Genomic DNA, 18,418 nt, shown 5'->3' with positions numbered 1-18,418 from the left:
TCAACGGGAGTCCTGCCTCTGACATATAGTGACCCTGGACAAGTCATATCTCAGTGCCCCAGACAACTTTAGGTGTAGGTCTGCATTGGTAGAGAATGTTTTCTCATTAGCAGTTTCCTATACCAGTGAAATTACAGATCCAGTACAAATTGTCACTCTACTGGTGATCTTGAGAATAAAGAAAATTGGGATTTCTTCAAAAACAAAGACTTAATATTTTGTTTCATCCACTGGTAAATGGAAAATTGATGAAAATGTAAACTTCTCAGATGATCTATGATTAATTTGAAGGAAATTGCTTTCTTGACCAAGTAGTTGTAAGTGATAATAATTAAATTGTTAAACAGACCATGTTTGAACTCTCTGTAAGGCCCTCTTCCTGCCGAAAATGAAATATATTTATACAAAAATAGTTCTTTACAAAAATTAGCAAGGAAGATTACTAAGTAACAGTATGGTATAGGGTCAAATGCACTGAACTTGGAGAGAACCTGAGTTTGAATATAGATCTATGACTTTGGGAAAGTACCTTCCTTCTCAAGGTCTGGATTTCCTCATTCATAAAAATGAGGAAGTTGGACTGACTACTGAGGACCAGTGTAACTCTAAGTCAATCCTATGACACTCCTGGGATGATAGAGTCCCAGTGACTCCACCTTCCTGGTCTCAGTGACATTCCTTCTTTTCCATTCTGATTGCCATCAAAATGTGATACTAACACATTTAACTATCCTGCTTATAAGTGGATAGATTGTCAATCATAAATTATTTCCCTCTCCAAATTTTCTCCAGCATTTTATTTGGGCCTTTCCTTTGCATTCATCACATTCTACCTTGAACTTAGTTGTATACTATCTTGTCTCTCCTGTTAGACTACAAACTTATTGAGGGTAGGAATTGTGCTAAGAAGAGCTTTGCAGTCCTTTTTACTATTTTTGTTATTCCAGTATCTGGCACAGTACTTTATAAATACTTGCTTAGTTTGTTGTTAAATTGAATTTATTTAATTTTAATGCACCTACTACGTAGAAGGCTCTTCAGAGTACACTGGTAGCTACATACTCCTGCATCCAAATTGGAGGGCCTTATATTTCAAAAAGTTCCCCCACTCTCCAAATAGAGACATATTAGGACAAATATCTATTTGTCCACTACTGCAGGGCTGAATGACAGACTGGAGATTCCATAAGAGAAGTTATAGAACAGTTTTAGAAAGTCAGGGCTTCCTTCCTTTGCCACAGATTTCTAGGTGACCTTAGCAAGTGGCTTTACTTAAACTCAAATCTTTCAATTTCTCCATTTGCAATTTAATTAAATTCAACTCAACTAGCTTTTTTTTTTTAAAGCATTTTCTAAGTTCTAGGCACTATACTAAGCACTAAGTGTTTAACGAAAAAAAGTATAGTCTTTGATCTCACAGATTTTGTATCCTAATTCTAAAATCTCACAGATATTACATTCCTTCTAATGAGGGAAATAGCATAGAAATATTTAGGTACATACAAGCTATATAGAGAGCATGTGTGTGTGTGTGTACAAGTCACAAGATAGAAGAAAGGGAGAGTGTGTGTGTGTGTGTGTGTGTGTGTTCACCCTTTGTTGCCGAAGAAGACCATGCCATCAGAGAAATAATTACGTGACTTGCACTTGACTTTGTTTTGAGTGAGGGAGGGCTGAGCAGGTCACCAGCCTCACTTCTCCTCCAGAGCCATCTGAATTCAGTGACCAGATATTCATCAGGATGACTGGAGATGACCCAAGATGAGGCAACTGGGGTTAAGTAACTTGCCAAGGTCACATAGCTAGTGAGTGTCAAGTGTCTGAGGTGAGATTTGAACTCCTGACTCCTGCACTGTTGCTCTATCCACTGCACTATCTAGCTGCCCATAGAGAGCATATAAAGATAATCTGAAAGGGGAAGACATTAACAGCTGAGGAGACCTTTCCTGGTAATAGGGTTAACTTGCAAACAGCTATGAACATACAACATACATGCAGAATATATCACAGCAGTAATTGTAGAGGGGAAGGGGGTTGGGAGGAAAGAGACAAAAACACTAGGAAAGGACTCCCAGAAGGTAGGACTGGATCTGAGTCTTGAAAGAAGCCAGAGAAACCAAAAGACAGAGCATTCCAGGCTTTGGTACAGCCAATGCAAAGACACCAAGACAACAGAGGAAGTATGATATTTGATGAACTGCAGGTAGACAAGTATATCTGGATTATAGAGTATGAAGAAGAGATTAGTGAAATGTGAGAACCTGGAGGTGGATTGCAGTGGGGAGAGATTTGAGAGAAAGTCATTTAGAAGGCCTTTGCAGTAAGTAGTCCAGGTGAGAAGTCATGAGAGTCTAAATTAGAGTTGTGGAGAAAAGAGATATTGTGAAAGTAGAAACAAAGCATTGTTATAGTGTACAGTTAGGGCACTTTGCTCAAATACTTGGTAAATATTACTTCCTACTGAGCAGAAAAAAATCAACAACCACTCGATTGTCTACACTACTTACGGTTCATGTAATATAGAAATAGTCAATAAACATTTATTAAGCACATACTGTATGCCGAACACTGTGCTAAGCACTGAAAAATAAATACAGTCCCTGCCCTCAAGGATCTTAAAATTTAATGGGGAAAACATTACTCAAAAGGAAGCAGAAAAGTTGGAAGGACCAGGAGATATGTTTGTGGAGCCAAAGCCAAGCAAAGTAGCTGATGGAAAATGAAGAGTTTAGTTGGAAAATTCTGAGCTCTCTATAAAAGAAGACTTTGGGAAGCGTTTGGTTCACTCTCCAGTCCTCCAGTCAGGGTAAAGAGGTAGCAGAGTATGCTGAGAAGGTGTTTTATATGAAAACTGGATTAGTCTCCAAGATGAGATTTTCAGGTGATTCTAGGGCGGCATGATGTCTGTGGAGTTAAAACGTGCATGGTAGCTGACAGAAGATGAAATATGAAGTCTTGTGCACCCTTTCTCCTTTGTCCTCTTTCCTCTTTATTCATCTTTTAAAATCCAGCTTAAACATCACCTCTTCCATGAAGCCTTTTCTGATCCCCCTTTTATAGTGATGCTCTCCCTACTGCCTTGTACCTCATATAACACTTCACATATCTTTCTGACATATTACCATTTATTAATTTTTATTGTAATAATTTGTGTATCTCATTTTCCCTACTAGACCATAAGACTGGAATTTGCTTCCTTCTCATTTCTACCTCCTAGCTTCCCTGGCTTCCTTCAAGTCCTAGCTAAAAGCTCATCTTTTAAAGGAAGCTTTTCCCTGATTCTTTTTAATTCTAGTGCCTTTCCTTTGTTGATTGTCATGAATTTATCTTTCATATATTTTGTGTATGGTTGTTTGCATGTTGTCTCTCCCATTAAACTCAGAGCAGGAACCATCTCTTGCCTTTCTCTTTCTTTGTATGCCTAGCACTTAGCTCAGGACCTAGCCCATAGGAGGTATTTAATAAATGTTAACTGACTGACAAACTCCACGAAAGGCAGAAAAATGTATCTTATCTAAATTTTGTCTCTAGTTCAGTCACAAACACTTTTCTGCACACAATACTTAATAAATGTTGAATTGAATTGAATTATATGTGTTAGGCAGGGAAGAGAGACTGTTTTCCAGGTCTAAATGAACAGTTTTCTCCCAAGGAAGTCATAGTTACAATAGTATGAGTGATGTCTTTTGATTCATGCATAAATTGGATTTAAGCGAGGCAGAGTTGCACAAAGTCCTCCGCCTCACTGTCTCCTCCAGAGTCATCATAGTCTAGTGGCAGGACAGAATCAAGACAACTGGCGATGGCTCAGGATACAGTGGATGACCTTGGCATCTTCAGTGTCTAACCAAGCTGTCAATACTCCACATTGTGTGCCGTTGGAACAGATTGTTCTCATCTGTCCATTCCACCAGGGGAAGTTTTCACATGCTTGAGGTAGACACCCCCCTAATTCACCAATGGGTTTGAGATCCCTTGGTTACCCTCAATCTGGTTTAGCCTGTCTGCCAAAAAGGTTTACCAGGGTGTGGCCACTGTGCATGCTGTTGCTTTTTGGAGCCACAGGAGAGAGTTGGGTGGAACAAGTGGACACCAAAGGTGGAAAGCAGCCCTGAAAAGGGCTCAGCAGCATCACACCAAAGGTACTGGTCCTCCCTATCCATGTATATCCTCCATCCACCCTTTAATTCTCTTTAGGTGGGAAAAAGGGAAATGGAAAGGCTAGCCTTCCCAAACCTTGCCCATACTGTCCCCTTTCACTCCCATTATTCCATCTTAGAAATACCACCACCTTCAGCCAAGTGGGACTTTGAAGTTTCTGGGTTGATATGAAGAGAAGAGAAATGACGATTTAGAGATTTATGAAGACTTTTTAGTTGTCTTCCTTAGTACATGTTTATTTACACCACCCTCTCCAAACTATCCTATATGAATTTTATCTTTCAAGAATCTAGGGTTTCATGATTTGGAAATATGTCAATCTCTAGCTCAGGAGTGGGGTTTGCTAACATCTGCAGGTTCTGTACTATCCTTAGAGTTACTACTGAGATGAACAAAGTACAAGTATCTTGTCACAGAAGCTGCTGAGCATTTAAGATTACTACTGAGTCATTTCTTTCCCTCATCCCTCCAAGTGCTCTAATCATTTTAGTTTGGCTGATATACTTAATAAAAAAGGTTTTTATTGAAGGTGCTTGTAAATAGGCATTTTCTTGGAAACACTGGTTTTTTAAAAAAATACATTCATATTTACATCTTTTGTTTGTGCATTGCCTAAATTTCTCTCTGTATCCCTTCATTTTTTCCCTACTAGAGAGACAGCCCACATAACAAAGATTTTTTTTTTTGAGGAAAAGAGGAAGAAGAAAAACAAAAACTAGTAAAACTGATAAATATATACAAAAATATATGATAATATATGCAATATCCCAACCCATGAATCTCTCATCTCTGTGAAGAACTAGGGTCAGGGATGGAATAGAAGTGTCTTGTCAAATAACTTTTTGGGGGCCCAAGCTTTTTCTTTGTACTTTTGCAACTTTAATTTCCAATTGGGAAACATTTACTCTTAGTAGAAAATGGACTGACATGATCACGCCAGAATCAGTGTTTGATTTAGTCAATATATAAACTATTTTTTTGACTTCCAGCTGTATCACATAAACTGTACATGAAAGTTAGTCCTTTGACATCATTCATTACTTCTGTGTACAAGGAATGCCTATATTTAGATTCTAGGGTCCAATCAAGCCTTTCAGAAAAGGTTCTCTTATTTTTCATTAACTGAAAAACAAATAGATGTTAATAGGAGAGGAGCACCTTTCTTTCAGGTATAACTGGGAGTTGAACATAGTACCCACTTTTCTTGCTTCAGGTAGACAGAATGTAGTAGCTCAGTGCTTTACTCCATGGGGGATAACAAAACTCCTGGCCACTTTTGACAGGTATATGGGCTTCAGTGCATCAGATAACAAAGTAATCTTACTAGCTACTGAGCAGGAAAAGCCAATGACTTAGTGGACAGATAGGGACTCTACCCTGAGATCTCTTCTGCATGCAAGTGGTTTTGGTATGAATGGTGGCAGAACATGTTGCCCTTCTCCCCACCCAGTAGCAATAACCCCCAAGAGCATAGGTTAGCTAACATCAATATTCTGTTTAGATGAGTCTGATCTTGAATGTGGGATGGCCTCTGTTTGTTTATTATTCTGATTGTAGGGGAATGAGTATTGATCCTGAGATGCATAAGTTCGGACTGGGAGATCACCTTTTGACACTGAGAGGTTTGTCTGTCCTTGGTCCTTTGGTCCAAGCTCACAGATGGCAAGGGGAAGAGTCACCTGTGATGGATTATTTTAGTGATTTGGGACCAGATGATCACTAAGAAGAGGATGAGGCCACTAACCTTGCCTCCATGATGATAAATATTTTGAGGGAAACAACACTGCAGAATAAAGTTGATGTGTAAAAATGCTCATTCAGCAGTCCCCCAAATGATTTAAAGTTCAGATGAGGTTTAAGAATCAACTGCTTGGGGGTTATAATTATAACTACCAAGTCCTACGTTAAATCTCTCTGTTGATGCATACGTAAGAGTGATTCTCGGACTCCCACTGCCTGAAGACCAAGTGTGGTACGTTTCTCCCCTCTCCCAGGGTTCTTCAGCACTCTTAGGAGTGGAGAGGGTTGTGTGTGTCTCATTTTTGCCATTGACTTCTGTCTCCAACAACTGTGTTCCCTTTACTTTAGGGGATCCAAACCCTGCCATTTGATCACTTAGTAGATTACTTTTTGCAAAAGAATACTTACTTCAAAGGTATAACAAAAGCAAGCATATATACATGCGTGTACATATATATGTATATACACACATATATGTAGGTATATATGTATATGTATACATATATATACATACACACACGCATATATTACACCTTGGGGTCATAATTCCCTCTAAACCCCACCCCTCCCAGGGTAGGGAAGGGGGCTTAAGTTCAGTTTAAGTCAATTCCTCCAAAGTATTAGTTCTACCAAATTCCAAGTCCAATCTACCCACCTCAACCCTTCATGAGCTTATATCAGAGACCCTGGCTTTTCATGGTTTCCTTGCTGATCTGGTTGCAAAATCCAACCTGAAATCCTGGGGTCTAGGGTCCCTATGGCTTACACTCCCTTGTTAGAGATTCTGTTTCTTTTACCTAGAACTGAAAAGGACAAGCAAAAAAATGGCTCAAATCCCATGTCGGTTTTTCAAGGCTACAGGGCTCACTGCAAGGTGTCCCTATAAATTAGACTTTCACCACAGGATGCAGCCTCAGTCATGTAGTGTTAAAGATGTAGGCAGTCCTAATTATTCAGCCAATAGACAGAGGCTATTCCCACTCAAATGATAGGTGAACACAGTATGTCCACACCTGTATCAATCTTCCAAGAAAGAGGTCCCTCGCATCTCCCGCATGGGTACTTCTGTCTTAGGTGATCTGGACATTTCCCAAAGTTCCCTTATACATGTTTGTGTGCTTTTTTCTTTAGCATTTCTTTTGAGTTTAAATAATCACCTGTCCCATACCTGATTCATATTGTATATTGAGTACTTTTCTATTCTCCTCCCCCTACACCTTTTGAGAATCTCTAGACATGAAGTAAAAGCTAAGCCTTGAGCAATTTTTCCTTAGAAATAAGGATAAGATGTATAATCATCCAAAGAATGAGAAAGGGTGCCTAAACTATCTCATTAGAGGCCAGTCTAGTCAGGAATGAACACAGTTGGACCATGAGTGTATACCTAGAATAGAAAGCCCCTTAGTGGAGATTAAGAGGGTGATGATCCCAACCCCCCTGCACCAAGAAGTTTTTCATTGCTAGATATGCCTAGTCTTCAATGTTGTTGGGCTTTGCCTTATGTCTGTGTACCATTAAAACAAAGGCTATAAAACTATTTCTAAGCTCCTGTAGTTATGGCATTCTGTTGGCCTAATTACAACTAATTCTTTATGAGATTTATCCTGCTTTCTTAGGCTATGTCCCTGGAATAATTTCTCTATAAAAGCACAACTTGATTATATCATGTTTATACTGCAGGGGACGTGGAAAAAACAGAACTGAGTGGCATTGTGATTTTTGCTTTGCTATCCAGCAACTATTACCCTTTTAGCTTCTTCGTTCCTTTGGACCTCAAACATCCTTATCCATACCCCTACCCAGAGAAGAAAAATTCCCTGGAATTCCAAACCCACCTATCAAAACAACATAGTATGTACAAGCTTAAAGAAGGAAAGGAATGAGATTGAAGGAGTGTGTAGCATGACACCTTGCTCTTTTTTTCTTGCTACTTTTCACTTGCAAATTTCTTACAGAGTAACTAAGGATCAGTTCTATTTTAATTTTAGTTTCTGCAACCTAAAGAGGTGATATCTGGTATTCATGCTTGCAAAACTCTACTACAACAAAATAAATAGATGGGTCTTTGTGTCTGCTACAATGGGATTTCACTCCATCCATTCAATAAGGATTCGTTGAGTAGCTTCTACATTCAAGGCATTCTGCTAGGCAGGCATATGGCTACAGAGATAAATAAGACATTCTCTTTGACTTCCAAGAATTCATAGTTTATGTTTCAGCCACCTAATAGTCCTCAGTTTTGTTTCAATCAAGGCTCCAGGAACTTTAATTACTACATGTCAACATATTCTATAATTATTTTCTCTCTATTATAATGCTACCTGACTTTAGATGAGGCTCATTGATTTATTTAGAAGGCATGTCACAAATATACCTCCTGAGATGCTTCCTACTTAACAGGTATCTAATATTTAGAAAGTATCTCCTCTGAAGAACTTTCCAATCACTATGTAGTGGACATTTATCATGAACATAGCCAAGATAGATATTAGCATCCACATAAGCAATAATTATGACTTCAGCTCTCAAAGACTGCAATTTGGTACCTTATTAGAACATTTTTCATGCTCTTTGCTATTAGATATGGAATTTTAAAATTTTGATGGGATTTGTTTGAAAGTGGTATCAGTAGTTAGAACATATCTTTACATTTAAAAAGAATAAAATCTAAATGATTTCTCTAAAAATTCTAGTCTGACTTAAAAACATTTTTTTTAATTAAGAAAAATCGATTTTCTCTTCCTTCCCCCTGGGGAAAAAATAAAAATAAAACTCTGGTAACAAATATGCATAATCAGTAGTAAATAAACATTTGTGTCAGACACTGTGCCAAGAACTGGAGATATAAATATGAAAAAATATAGCCTCTCTCTTCAAAGAGTTTATAATCTAATGGGAGAAGACAATACACACAAGGAAGCTAAAAGGGAATTAAGGGGGAGAGCATGACAGAGAAGATAAAGAATAAAAAAACATAACGAGTGCTTCTAGGTTGGAAATGAGATGTTTGAGATAGTCTGCATAGTCAAGCAAAATGAATTCCCACGTTGGTCAAGTACACACACATGTATGTACATGCATGTATATGATTATTATATAAACATATAATATAGAAATAAAATTATAAAATAATTACATACATGTGTGTATGTGTGTATGTATATATATACATATGTATATGAAATTCTGCACCCTTAATCTATCACCTTTCAATACTTGTTAGGTTCATAGATTATATAGTTAAAAGGGACCTTAGAGGCCATTTAGTCCAATCCTTCATATTATAGATGAGGAAACTGAAACCTAGCAAAGGGATATGGTTTGCTCATGATCTTCCAAGAAGTGCCAGAAGTAGGATTCATACCGAGGTCTCAATACTTCCACTCATGGTTCAATTAAGAGGCAGATGAGAAGGACAGAAGGGATAGAGTATTGGGTTTCAAATCAGAAAGACCTGAGTTTGGAACCCATCTCAGACACTAGCTGTGTGCTCCAAGCAAGACACTGTAAACCTCAGTTTCTTTATCTGTCAAGTGGGGATAAAATAGCACAATACTCATGGAATGGTTGTGAGGATCAACTGAGATCATGTTGTCTATTGCCCTATATAAATATAAACTGCATCTGTTATTGTTATCATAGATCTAGCTTGGAAAGAAGCTAGTTCAAGACCTTCAATTAACATCTAAAGAAAATGAGATCAAGAGACGTTAAGTGACTTGCCCCAAGTGAAGTTGGGCAATATAGTGGAGTTACAGAACCAGCAACTGAAATCAGGCTCAATGACTCCCTATGCCATGCTGTTATAGTCAGTCTACAAAAGGAAGCATTAACTTTCTTTGGACAGCTTATTACCATCTCTTATATGATCATCAGTGTCTCTTTAGTGGTTTATTGCATTATTTAATTAAAGCTGTTAGCTCTATAAATTAGTGAGAATTTGTGGTTGGAAATAGTCTACTAAAATAGAAAGAGGGACTGGGTTTAGAATCAGAAAAGCTGGGTTTGAATCCCTAGCTGTGCAAATTTACTACCTATGTCATTTTACGCAAATCAATTTATCTCCTTAGGTTGAAGTTTTCATTCTCAGGCAATTCTGTCTCACCACGCCATTTCCATTTCGGCTATCATCTGTCACCTCTTTCCAAGGCTGTGCTGGCAAATGTTTTACTACTGGCTCTTACACAATTTGTATTTTAAAATTTAATCTGCATTATTACCATTTTTTCCGTAGCTTTCTTAAGTCTAGACAATCAACATAATCATAAATCAAGCTCTGATAAGTAGCCAAGGTGTAAATGTTCACACTGAAAATTGAACAATTGGCTCTCAAAGGCCATTAAGAGCTGGCTCCAGCATATTCTTGTCTTGTCCCCACCTTAACCTTGGACTCTGATCCTGGAACAACCTGGGATTTTACTGGCATGCTTTTTGACTTATCTTGATGGAACATTTTCCTGGCCAACTCTCTCCCCCACTCCACACTTTTCCATCTTTCCTTTATGTATTTTCTTCCCCAATTGAATGTAAGTGCCATAAGGGCAGAAACTATCTTGCTTATCTATATTTATACACCTTCATATTTAGCATTGTTCCAGGAACATTGATGCTTTAGCTATCTAATACCTAGTAATACCTGATGATACTTTATCTCTATATACGTAAAGGAAGGGGTCAGACTAGGTAATTTCTAAGGCTTCTTCCAGCTCTAAATTCTGTGACTGAAAGTATGATCCTCAGCAGGTATGTTGCCTTTTAAAGAAAAATTATCTGGTCATAGTATTTTTCTGGGTTTGAAAATAAATATGTAAATGACTAATTTCCCATTGTTCTAGAAGTATAGAGGATGAGAACATAAGAACTGACACACTAGTCCAGTATTCTCTAAGAAAATGATTGTCTCTCATCACATAAAAATTCAAAATTAGGGTTGTACTCCACATATCTTAATATTTCCTTTAAAAACTAATCTGTTTTTATGAATTTATGTAAATCTATTAGTGTCTTTATATTTTCAGTCTATACCACCTCTTAGTGAAATAAGTTCTATGTATTTAGTACCTATTATGTATAATAACCACTCCTTTTGAGAGTACTTATTTCTTTGATCATATATTTTATGCCTCTTCTTGATAGGAAAAAGAAATGAGCTAATCATGGGGACAGGAAGAGGAAATTACATATGGACAGCCATATTAGTTCTATACTGATATCCATGAAATAATAAAACACCTATGGAGATGCTTCAGTGAATTTAGTAGATCCTTTTATAGAGGATCTATCAGAGACCATGGGTTAGAACTATATAGAATGACATGACTTGAGCAAATTATAATTTGCAGATCCATCCAAGTCACAAGGTCTCAGGTTCGGAAGGGACCTAAGTGACCACCTAGTTCAACTTGTACCAAAACAACAATCCTTTGCACAACATATCCAACAAGTGTTCTCCTACCTTTGTTTGAAGACATTAAGTGAGGGAAAACCCATTCCCTGAGAAAGTATCCCACTCTACTTTTAGATAGCTTTAAGAGCGAAGAAGTTGTGCTTGTATATACAGCCTAAATCTGCCTTTCTATGATTTTTTCCTATTGATTTTACTTCTGCCTTCTGAGACAAAGAGGTCTAATCTCTTTTCCGTTTGATAGTCATTCAGATACCTAATGATAGTTGTCATGTTGTCCCCAAGTCTTTTCTTTCCCAGGTTAAATATTCTCATTTTTTAAAAAGTTGTCTAGTATAGAGGCTAGAGGCATCCGCACAGCTGAAACCCCAGGGCTAGTAATCTATACTAGTCCTTAGCCTTTACCTAGCCATTGCAGTTTGCTTGGGTTCAGCTCTGAGTAAGCCTGCTCCCCTAACTAGAGGAAGTAGGCTCCTCATTCTTACATTCATTTGCTCATCATCCTCCCTTCTTCATCTTGAAGAAAGTTATTAATTACAGTATTATTTATCAATTGAAAATTTAAGGGGTTCCCTAGGAAAAGGGGAATTTTAAAAAGTGCTCAGCGTACTCAATTAATCAGATGTGAATAAGTTGCTTATTTTAACACACAAAAGGGAATGTTAAGCATAAAAGAATCATGACATGTTAGAGGATGACTACAGCAAAATTCAATAATGTTACTATCGGTTGAGTCAGCTGGAATGCTAATATTCAGGCATTATTGGTACATGAAGCAGTTTTTACCAGGATGCTAATTTGCCATTTTGCATTTCACCTTGGCACTGGACATTATTTGATCAAATAGCCATGCTCCATCTTTAATCCAATGACTTCTCTTCATTACTTTTCTTGTTGCTGGTATATCCTAATTCTAATGCTGCAAGTTCAATTTCTCTGTTAGATTCTGCCCTTGCCATCATCATTCACAGGCATTTCAGGATCTTCTGATGTTCACAAGGTTACTTTCTAAAGGAATGAAAACACACACAGGTTGCCATGAACACCCTAGTAAAAGCTAGGTTAGTTGAATCTACACCCCATGTGGGAAGCAGGGCTCCTAGCCTCTATTATGTTGGGGGAGAGAAGGGTTCCACCTCTCACTAGACTCATGTTTTGGCACCTGGAATTGTGCATCTATGAGAGATGACAGACAGAAATCAGTCTCTTTTTCTACCTTTGTTAGTGTCCTTTGTTAACAGCTCTTCTGGGTTAACACCCAATTAGGAGACTTTTTGAATGAGTCATACATGGTGGGAAATCAACCCTCAAAGTTTCCTTGTGGTCAACTAGAATTGTGGCTAATTATGTCTGGGGGGATGGTGAGGAAGGGGAAGAGAAGGGCCCTATTATATATAAGTGTAAAGTAAAACTTCCCTTTATCGCTTCTAAAAACCACTTGTTTTGAACTATAAAGGTTGCCTCTGATTTGTGGACTAATGTGGAATTTGGTGAACAAGTCCATATTCAATCCATCATAGACTTAGTGGTTTTATAGCCCTTCTTAGCTTTCAACTTTCCAAACTGGGGCCAAAAATCTTTGCACTTGGATTTGAGGCTTGGCTACTATCTGTATGACTTTGAGCAAGTCACCTATCCTCCCTGAGACTCAGTTTACTCATCTGTAAAATGAAGGGGGTTGGACTAGATGGCCTCTAAAATACCTTTGATCTTTATTAATGACTACGTTTAATAATTGTTTAGTTAATTAGCTTGAATTTGGGAGTGTGGCAGGGCCTGTAACTTGAACCCACTGTCACAATAGTAATCTGTCTGACTTGGGTAGAGTGATCAAAGTGCAATTGAGTTACAGAGGTCATTTTTCTTTCTCTCTCTCGCTTTCTCTCCTCCCCCTGCCCCACCATGCATACACATCTATTTATGAAAAATTTAGAAGGGGACTGGGTTTGGTGAAAAACTAAGTTCTGTTGATTTAGAAATGTCAATTGAACATGCAGTTGGAAATATTCATTAGGCAGTTTGTGATGAATGTGTGTGTATATATGCACATATTTGTATACACATAAATATGTAAATGTACACAGAATATATTCATAAATGTGTATATGTACATACACATAACTGTGTATACATATACACAAATGTGTGTATACATGCATATATGTACATGTGTATACATATGTACATATATGTGTATATATATTGCCTAATGGACAAAAGCAGTCTGCCTGGAACATTGTGTTTCGTAAATTCTTGTTAATTGATGTAGTAATGTTTTATGCTAATGGTTGATTCAGATCAGGAGACCTAACAATAAGGTAGACTTTGAGCTTTTGACATTGGTAAAGATGAAGGAAGAGCAGAGTTGTAAAGAACCTCGGAACTTTTAGAAACATGTAGAAACAGAAAGCATGAGAAACTAGGTCATGTTGCTACATGAAAGAATTAGATGAAAAAATGTAAAATAACGATAACTTATGGGCCATGGCTCTCCAGCTGAATGTAGCTCTTTCATATATAACTTATTATCTTTAAAACCACTAATTTCTCAATTAGAATATTACATTACTAGCCTACAAGAATGTATGAATAAACTTGTTCTACTTTGTCCAAGAGGGAAGAAGCAAGTAGAATGGGCTGTCAGGAAGCAATGATATTCCCATCATTGAAGGTCATCGAGTCCTTTTCAAAGGGGTGTTATAGAAGTTATTCCTGTACAGGCTGGACTAAAGTAAGAGGTAGCATCATACAAATGGAATAAACATTGGATTTGCATTCAGAAGACCTGAGACCAAATGTTGGCTCTTCCGCTTATTTCCTGGGTGACCTTAGGCACATTAAAAGTCACTTAACCTCCCTATGTCTTCATTTCCTCATCTGTAAGAGGAGGGAGTTATACTGAATGGCCTCTGAAGACCCTTTGAACGCTGAAATCCTGTGTGTCTCTTACTCACTGAGGTATAAATTAGTCATATGTCTCCTTTAGTCATATGGCAAATGGTGATTCAAACATGGCTCCAGAATCATATATCCCTACTTTAAAAGCAGTGACATTTCAAAAGCTCAGATCCCTCTGGAAGGAGATGGAGTTCAAGAATATTCTGATGGTAAAATCTAGGGGAGTTACTGAGTTGGAGTTCAGGTAGATGTACTGTAAGAATAGTGTTGTGCTAGGACCTGAACTGAAAGAATCTTGCTTTCCTAATGGCTAAGAGTTTGGGGAGAAAAAAGGAGCTTTGGCTTTAGATTACTGATCAGAGTGAGGGGAACTAGGAAAGTGGAACTGGAAAAAATGGTAAAATCCTGAACTGCCTGTGCCTAAATTTGCAGATAGTTTGTATCCTTATGCCATAAAGTAAAATATTTCTTGTATTTTAAACAAATGAGCATGTTGTTACTGGTGCCAGCTGATGCTCATCAGTCCTGCATGAGCCAGGTAAGCTTGAGAAGCAGTCCTTGAGCAAACAAAATAGTTCTGCTATTTACTTGCTCCAGGGAATCTATACCAGCCCTGTTGACCTTCTGTGTTTCCTTAACCCCCACTTGATTACTTGGTTGACTCTGGTGGTCTGATCTTTTCTTGGCATCTTCACTCATGTTCCCCTCTCCCACACTGTCTAGACTGACTCTAAGATAAAGAGCAAGGGACTTGGTGAATACTCCTGTTCTGTTCCTTCCTCGGTACTTACCATTTGTGACCCTTCCTCTGATATTTTGGATAGATTCCCTGGCCAGGATGAACAGCAACAATTCATATGATTATAGGATTTAGAGCTAAAAGGTACTTGGAGATAGGGGCAGCTAGATGATGCAATGGGTAGAGTATCAGGACAGGAATCAGGAGGACCTGAGTTCAAATCTCATCTCAGACACTTGACACTCCCTAGCTGTGTGACCTTGGGCAAGTCACTTAACCCCAATTGCCTCATCCTGGGTCATCTTCAGTCATCCTGATGAATATATCTGGTCACTAGATTCAGATGGCTCTGGAGGAGAAGTGAGGCTGGTGACCTGCACAGCCCTCCCTCACTCAAAACAAAGTCAGGTGCAAGTCATGTCATCATTTCTCTGATGGCATGGTCTTCTTTGGCAATGAAGGATGAACACACACACTTGAAGATAATAGAAATCAACTCCTTTGACTAATGGAAGAGGAAACTGAGGCATAAAAAGAGGGAATCAAAGTCAGACAAATAGCAAGCACCAGAGCCAGGATTGTGCCTGAGTGGCTATATGTTGAGAGACAGGTACCATAGGGGAAGAAGGGGAGGGGCCACAAGACTGTTTTCCAGTCTGTTGAATAATGAATACAGAACATTGCTTTGCTGTTAACTGAGACAAGACTGACCAAGGAGCCATATATTAGGAGGTAACCCTGCATCATATTTTCCCTTCGACAAGTGAAGCATTCCATATATACTTGCCAAAGTTTTCTTCAAGGATAGAAGAAAGATTTCTGTTTAATTTTTAATACTCTATTTAATGCTTCCTTTTAAAATATATTATCTCTAACCAAAGCAATATCTGCTACATTGTGCTGTATCTTTAGGAAACAATCTACAGTTACCAACCTTGCTGTTTTTCTTGTGACCAAATTCAGCATCTAGCACCTTAAATCATTAGGATTACGTATTCCTACATGCATTATTTTGTACCTGCCCACATTTCAGCTTCATTGTCCCATTTCTTCCAGTTCCCTCAACTGAATTATGAATTGCTATGGTATTTCCCCTACATGGAAGATTTTTAGTGTCACTTGGTAATTCTAACCATGATATATACAATCCTGCAATGTTGTTAGAATAGACTCCACTGAAGTAATGAATGATTTATAAGTTAGTAAATAAACATATTTGTAGAAAAACGGTATTTCTCTTATAGATGTAAGCAATCTATTCACAGAAGGACCCTACTACCATCAGCTCTCTCTCTTTCCTCAAGGAAAACTACAATTAATTTTTCTCCTTATAGCAGATGACTTATGAAAAATAGGTTTACATTTTTGGTATCTGCAAATAAGAATATGAGAATCCTCTAATATCTAGTCACTGAATGTGAAAGCAACTACTACAAAGTTGCCTCCCCTTAAGAATATCTGAACACCTATCTCACTCATTTCTCCATCACAAGAGAAACCAGTGTTCTGAACATTAAGACACTTTAGGGAATCTTCCTTAATCTGGATGCAATATTTAGCATTCAGAACAACCCTACTTTGGAATGTGATTACATATAATTATATGTAATGATATACTTTACAAAAACACAGAATTGGTAGGGACTTTGGAGGTCATCTAGTACAAAATATACCTGAGCAAGAATCTCCATGACAACACTCCTGTCAACCTGTCATCATTTGAAACCCTACAGTGACAGAGAACTTACTAGCTCCTGAAGTGGTGCATTCCAACTTTGGACCATAATTGTTAGAAAAGTTTTCCTTGTACTGACTTGAAATCTGCCTCCCTGTAACTTCTACCTATTGTTCTTAGGTCTGCCTTCTAGAGCCAAGCAGAACAAGTCTATTTCCTCTTCCATGGTGAGGTCCTTAAAATACTGGAAGATAACCATTACATTCCAGTAGAACATAAGCTCCCTGAGGACAAGGACTCTTTCTTTGCTTCTTTCTTTTTCTTCCTCCCTCCTTCCCTCCCTTTCTTCCTTCCTTTTTTCTTTCTTTTCTCTTTGAATCATCAGGATCCAGTATGTGTACACAAGAAATACTCATTGAATTGAATTTTTGCCCTAAATTTTCTCTATGGTCTTTAGGTTCATCACTGTCTTGGTTGCCTTCCCCTTGGTTTAGTACAATTTGTCAATATCATTACTAAAAATGTGATATCTGCTTTTTTTTTTTAAATAGGCAATAGGTTTTAAATAACTTGCCCAAAGTCATGTAGCTAATAAATGTCTGAGGCCAGATTTGAACTCAGATTCTCTTGACTCCAGGGCTGGTTCTCTATGCACTGTGTCACCTGGCTGCCCCAGTTCCTGCTTTTTTAAGACAGAAAAAAACAAAAAACAACTGTAACTAAAGTAGGTGACCATCAATTGGAGAATGGCTGTAAAATTGTGGTACAGGGATACAATGGGACAGTGCCGTGTAGTAAGAAACACTAAAGACAGACTTGGCACTCAAGATGCAGTAGGCAAGGAATATAGCAACCTTCTGTTTGATAAACCCAAGGACCCCAGCTTCTGGGATAAGAACTCATTGTTTGACAAAAATTGCTGGGAAAACTGGATAACAGTGTGGCAGAAATTAGGCATAGACCCATACCTGACACCGTACACAAGAATAAAGTCCAAATGGGTACATGATTTAGGTATAAAGATTGATACCATGAATAAACTGGAGAAGCAAGGAATAGTGTATTTATCAGATCTGTGGAGAAGGGAAGAATTCTTTACTAAAGAAGAGATAGAATGCATTATGAAATGCAAAATGGATAACTTTGAGTACATTAAACTGAGAAGTTTTTGCACAACCAAACCCAATGCAACCAAAATCCGGAGGGATGTAGTAAATTGGGAAAAAATTTTTACAGCTAAGCTCGGGGATAAAGGCCTCATTTCTAGAATATATAGAGAACTGACCCAAATGTATAATCATACAAGTCATTCCCCAATTGATAAATGGTCAAAGGATATGAACAGGCAATTTTCAGAGGAAGAAATTAAAGCTATCTATAATCATATGAAAAAATGCTCTAAATCACTATTGGTTAGAGAGATGCAAATCAAAACAACTCTGAGGTACCACATCACACCTATAAGATTGGCAAACATGACAGAACAAGAAAATGATAAATGCTGGAGAGGATGTGGGAGAGTTGGAACACTAATTCATTGTTGGTGGAGCTGTGAGCGCATCCAACCATTCTGGAGAGCAATTTGGAACTATGCCCAAAGGGCTACAAAAATGTGCATACCCTTTGACCCAGCAATATCGCTACTAGGACTATATCCCCAAGAGATCATAAAAATGGGAAAGGGTCCCACATGTACAAAAATATTTATAGCAGCACTCTATGTAGTTGCCAAAACCTGGAAGTCAAGGGGATGTCCATCAATTGGGGAATGGCTGAATAAATTATGGTATATGAATGTAAT

This window comes from Notamacropus eugenii, chromosome 2, assembly GCF_028372415.1.
Source record: "Notamacropus eugenii isolate mMacEug1 chromosome 2, mMacEug1.pri_v2, whole genome shotgun sequence".
In the NCBI taxonomy this organism is placed as follows: Eukaryota; Metazoa; Chordata; class Mammalia; order Diprotodontia; family Macropodidae; genus Notamacropus; species Notamacropus eugenii.
This window is presented reverse-complemented; position numbering follows the sequence as displayed.